This window comes from Anopheles bellator, chromosome 2 (assembly GCF_943735745.2).
Source record: "Anopheles bellator chromosome 2, idAnoBellAS_SP24_06.2, whole genome shotgun sequence".
In the NCBI taxonomy this organism is placed as follows: domain Eukaryota; kingdom Metazoa; phylum Arthropoda; class Insecta; order Diptera; family Culicidae; genus Anopheles; species Anopheles bellator.
The window spans coordinates 34445600-34451635 of record NC_071286.1 but is presented as its reverse complement, the minus strand read 5'-3'; positions in this window follow the sequence as shown (position 1 = coordinate 34451635).

Genomic DNA, 6036 nt, shown 5'->3' with positions numbered 1-6036 from the left:
TGTCGTGTTCTCCGAAGTAGCTCTCACTCGCTCTCACTCTCGCTCCTTTCCAGATCAGTTCGTTCCTTAGCGCGCGCGGCGTGTTTCGTGAACTTCGGGGGGAGCCGCGGCCTTTGGTGGGGCCCCATCCTAGAGCGCCAGGCAACAGATTGCTTCTGGCACGGTGGCGAGTTCGTCAGGACGAGTGCGCGTCAGTGCGTTCCCAGTGGTTCTAGTGATAACGTGCGAAGCAGGAAGCCAGTCAGCCAAGTCCTTCTGAGTAAGCGAACATCTCTAGGGACGTGGCCATTCAGAACGGATTTCGGGTCCACCTGTTTATCTCTACGCGCCCGTGTCTGTGTATGTGTGAGAGTGTTCTAGATAAGAATTTCTAACGGCACCGCGATTCTCGGCGCTCACTCGGACCCTGCGGTGGGTTCTAAGTCACTCCCGTGTGAGAGCGCGGTTCTTTTGGCGCTTCCATATGGTTCGGTGTCCGGTGGCGTCGGAGGATGGCAATCCGCCTCCTCCTCCTCCTCGTCGTCGTCGGACCATATGGCAACCTGTGCTCGGCGGCACCCTCTTTCTTATCACCCCTCTGGGGTTTCTCACGCGCTGATCGCGGCCACCCGATCCGCGCGCGCTCTTATCTGCCCATCTTCCGACGACGCCGTGGCCGCGGCCGTCTTGGGCCGTCGCCGTTGGGTGTTTGTCCTCGGTCACGTGTTGTGTTGGTTCTTCCCGAGACCCGAGAAGATTGGCGGAGTGGCAGAGTGGCGCTGCGAAAATCCTGGGGCACCGCGCCGTGGAAAACCCCGGCAACAATATGGTTGCGATGCGGGGCGTGTTTTTCGCTACGCGCGCGTTTCCGGCGCGCTTCTGTTCTGCGCGCGTGTTCTTGCCAGCGGCCATATGTTGAGCAACCTGCCCCGCGAAGGAGTGAAAATTCGGTTGCGTCGTTGCAACGGCAGCACCTTTGGCGTTCTGTTTCGCATTTAAACATTTCCGTTGTCTGGGGTTTAATTTTAGCTTTGAAAGTTTCAAAATTTTTAAACCCCTTACTCCAAAAATGGGGCGTAAAAAGTGAAACATATGTTCCAATTTTTTTTCTAACGACGCCACCCTGCCCCTGATAGTGCGTTTCGGGTTTTAGTCAAATGTATCCAGCTTTGGCTTGGTCAAATTTTGCCACCTTGCCAGCTGGTACTAATGGCCAGGAGACCCTTCCGTTGACCGTCTGCTACCATACGGTCCGAATGGGGGTTTTTTTCGGGACTTGGCGGAGCATATTGCCGACCTATGCGCGGCGTATTGCGCGGTTGTGCGCTTTAGAATGTAATTTCGCAAATTTTACTGGACGATTCTGTTCGATTTTGATTGATGCGATACATTACTCACGCACGACTAGTGGCCTAGTGGGTAGTCTGTGGGGCCTGTGTGTGGTTTGACGGTGATAATGCTATGCTGGTCATTTTATCTCTCGCTGATAACTCACGCTGTTGTCGTCGTTGCTTAGTGCACAGTCATTCTAGACTTATCTGTCGAACGTGAAGAGCGTTCCCGGGGCCGTGAAAGGAACGCTGTTCTCCGGGGGGAAAGGGTGTCGGCTTGGCCGTACTGCCGAGAAGCGACTAGAGTGGGGCAGATTAGTGTTCGAAGTTCTAGTGTGCGGTAACGTATCTGTGTGTCCATATACGAGTTGAACCAGTATTTCACTGAATTCGCATCACAAGAACAGGGATTGAACTTCTAAAATAGTATTAAAAGGCAGCGAAACGAATATCATCACCTACAAGAAGTGGACGAAAGAATGAAATAATAACATATGGATGTCTTTTTGATGTTAAACTGTTGAAGGCTGCGACTGTAGAATTCATTCGCAAACCGTTTCATAATGTTTTGAAAAGAATCCAGATAAACATCGATCGTCTTTCGATGCATTAGATAGATCACTAACTGATCAATATATAATTAATAGTTAAACTATTAATTTTATATTATTCATAAGTAAATTTTCATATTTTTCTAGTCTTTTATTAAACTGTCAATATTGAACTACTTATTGCTTGTAGGTCCACGCATGCATTGTTGTAATTTAAAAAAAATTGTTTATTAAATTTTTTATTTTCTGATTTATTACAAAAAAAGTCACCAGGCAACGTAGCCCAATTGACAATTGACAACTCAATATAACTTAGAACTAGAACTAACAGTAAACACAGCTGTCAAACTGAACGCAGAAGCTGGTAACCGATATTTAAAGGGAAACATAGACGAGTACAAGAATTAAACAGTAACATGGAAGAAACAGTAACTAATTTAACGTTTTGCAGAATTTATATCTTACAAATTATGTCAGTCGAATGAATGGTTTGTGTGTTTAGGAACTTGTCACTTTGCACGTACCTTACACGTTCCGATCCTTATCCCCTGTTAGTTATCCTAGACACCGAACTTTGGCAAGAACCCCCACCCCGGGGAAGGGACTCCGGATAGAATGGGTTACACGCGTCGGCTGCCTGACACAAGGAATCGTTTCGATAGCGGCGAAGAATTGCTTCCTGTTGGTCCACCTTGGGCTCCCGCGGAATGCGATAACGCAAACACAATGCAGAACGCAGTGAGACACCTTCTTATCGTCTTGCGTCGTATCAGCAGCGACGGCCACTTGGAAAGGGGTGAGGTTTGCGTTGAGAAACTGATTTCGAGTTTCTGACTAGAAACCGAGATAAAACCGAGCCCGTGTACCGGTTTATTTCCCAGTGCGCGCGTTCTAACCCCGCCCGACCGGTGATTGACGGATCCGTGCGTAAGTGTCCAATGTCTGTCCGTGGGGGTAGGTCCACCTGGTGCAGCCCCAGGTCTAACGGTCGCCTCTTTCCCCATTTTCGGTGGAATCTGATGTCGCACTCTCTGCCTTCATTCGTGTAGACCAACTTGGGGTCTCTGGGGTTGACCTGATTCTTGGACCCGCGGAAAGGTGGCCCGCTTTCGTGTACGAGACGGACCGAGAGAGCGTCCCGACGTGGAGAAAGAGATAAAGAACACACGAAGTAAGGGGGCAGCTGTGCGGGATCTGCTGCTGGAAGCAGGTCAGCAGGCAGAAGATACCGGTGCTGGTGCCGAGTCCCGGCTCCCACGTGCTCCCCCGGGTAGGTGCCGCCCGATGCTGGTGTGCGTCAGCCGTGCGTTTAGCCCCGGACATGCGCCAGCGAAGCGCGTGGGCCAGCGAGCCTCGGGGAGCCTCGGGTTCACGATTCGTTCAGGTCGGGATGGGGCTCACTGGGCCAGAGATCTACCACCGAGCCCTGGACTTGATCGCGAGAGTGGAGAAATTCTTCTCCACCAGGGGGCTGCCTTTGTCCGTGGAGATTGAGCGTGGGCTATGGTTGTGATCCATCAAGTGTTTGGATTTTGGAACTACCAATTAGTTGTCTTTGAAAGCATCTGCATTCTGGAAATTGTAAACGTTTAGTAAACATGTAAATTGGGAAATATTAAAAACTTCTTTCCCAAATGCGTTAGTCTTCAAGTAAAACTATATGAAATTTGGAATGATCATTTCCACTTCGCTGGTTTTGTTAATAAGTAGAACTGTAGTACTTTAGTCTTAGAAAACCCACACGTCGTGCAAGAGAAGCCAATGCACCCACAACGAGGAACTGTTTTTGGGTCTGGCCGCAAGGAGCCTCTACAATTGAAGCTGAAATAATGGACGACTTGATGATAGAGATTACCACTAATTAGATATCTTGAGAAGTGTATTCCAATTCTTGAATTCTTGTTGGAACCGACAGATCACTAACTTAAAGTGATGGAACTCAACAATAAGTTGAACTTCTTTCGTGGGTTTGAACTGACATCTCTGTGGTCCACAAGTTGCAGGCCAGCCCAAGTATAGTAGCTGGGGCACATCGCCCAAGCGCCAGCCCAAGTAGCACCAGTAGCTGGGGCACATTGTAGCCCGGCGCGGATTTTGGTCCATTCGTGCCGGATGCTGCCATAGTTTCAGCTCTCGAGGCACTAGGTCTGGTTAGGTATAACCCCATTAGGATCCGCTACTTACAGTGCGCGAGAAGGAAAGCCCAAAATAAATGGAACAAGCGCGCCACCAGCAGCGCTCAGGCCTACGCATCGTGAAACTTATCCACGGAAAAGCAGCCCCTATTGAAAAGAGTTTGGAGGCTTGTGTCTGCCCTTCTGGCTCTTTCTTATTCCGTTTTCTCTCTCTCTCTCTCTCTCTCTCTCTCTCTGTCGCGTCTGCTTCTCGCGTCGGGCCGTCGAAGATCTCGCTTCAATTGGTTCATTTGTTCTGTTTCCTTTCTTCACACACATACGGCCCGGCGATCGGGTTTAAGATTTGTTTGCGCTTTCTTTCCACTTTCCCATCGGCCAGCTACTTTGTTCGCCGGGCTGGGCCCCCGAAGACAAACTTTTCAGCCCCCCCGAGCATCTCTCAAATTCTCTCGCTCTCTCTCTCTCTCGCGGCACACATGTCGCTTTGGTGCTTTCCTATTCTTCGGCCGTACGCTTCACACTTTCTTCTGGGCGATTTGCGCGAACGGCCACGCGAGGAAACGGCGACTTTTCCGGCCTGCTCCGGCCGGGAACGATGTCTGCGGGCATCCAGGGGGTGGTGGGTTGGTGGCGCGGGAATGTAGGTGCTATTCTATGCTGTGCGCTGGCCCGCGCGTCCGTCCCGCTCCGGGTGACCTGATTTCGCGCCGGCGAGCGGAAGAATGTTGCTGCTTTAATGATTTCTTGTAATAGTCTTTAGGTGATTCCCACCCGTTTTCACACCGCAGCCGCCCCGGTTGCTGCTCCGGCTGCCCGTCGACGAATCGTGGGAGCGGACGAGTGTCGTTCGTGACACAGGAGGCTGCTCCTACAGGATGTGCCGTTCTAGAAAGCGGGGCTTGTTGTGAGATGTTGTGTAAAATTCTGGGCGCCATCCGTTGGACGGTGCTGCCGGCCCATGATCAGCCCATTTTTTTCACACAGAGTTCGTCAAGATCAAACCGGCTACCAATCTGAAGGCGAACCGGAGAGTGGTATTGGTATTTATTGGACCATCAACGTACCGTTCTGATGCGTGTAGCAATATTAAAGTATTGCCTCAATACAAGCATTAAATTATCGAACACGATTTTGGTTTCGTATGTCAATCGGTGCTTCATTATTCACAGTTTGAGGTTTTGAAGATTTACTTCACTTTATTAACCGTTTCTTTTGAAAGACATTTTATAAACTATTTGTTAAATAATTTGCTCAATTATTTAATGTTGTAGTCTACCCACTCAAACGGCGCTAGTTATGGGGTACTTACAGTGATCAAACCAGTTCCTAACAGTTGTGGACTGAAACATCCGACCAACTGTCATCGAGCGGAGAATTCGCCAGCTTGTTGTGAAGGCAAACTCGACCGAACATTATTTTTTCGGCCTTTTATAATGAAAGCTTTTCCCGAAAACGTACTCTAAAGTCTTCAAAACGCTACTAGCGGAGATGTGAGACATTCCGGAAAGTTTTGGTGGGATCGGCTGAGGTTGATCCATTACAAACTACTGGAATAGCACCAGGCGGATAGCACCGATTGAGCGTCAAAAATAAGCCGGTGTGGCAAATTTTATTTCCAAAGTTTTTGGAAGTAATAATTAGTTCCAACAGTTCAACCATGTTTCTATATCTTGTAGTGAGTTTTAGCTTCACCGGACCACTGGTTTACCGGCCTAGTTTGTATATGAGGATGGTACGGTTCAGTGTAAAGTATGGAAGACCTGCACGAAGAATTGGGTTTGCCATTCGTGGACACGGGAGCATTGTTACAGACAAGCGCCACCTCGCAAGACGCCTCAATGCACTAGATTCTAGAAAGGCAAAGTTTGGCGATCCACGTTGTCTACGTTGGGAAGACGACGGCCCCGCACAGCACGTGCCCCGCGTGTGTCCCCTGTGCCCGGGACGAAAGCCGGAACTTGCGGTGCGGTGCGGCCTGGCGGCGGCGAACTGCGCAGAATAAGTGCTCCCCGCGTCTTCTCGACCTCGACCGATCTCCGG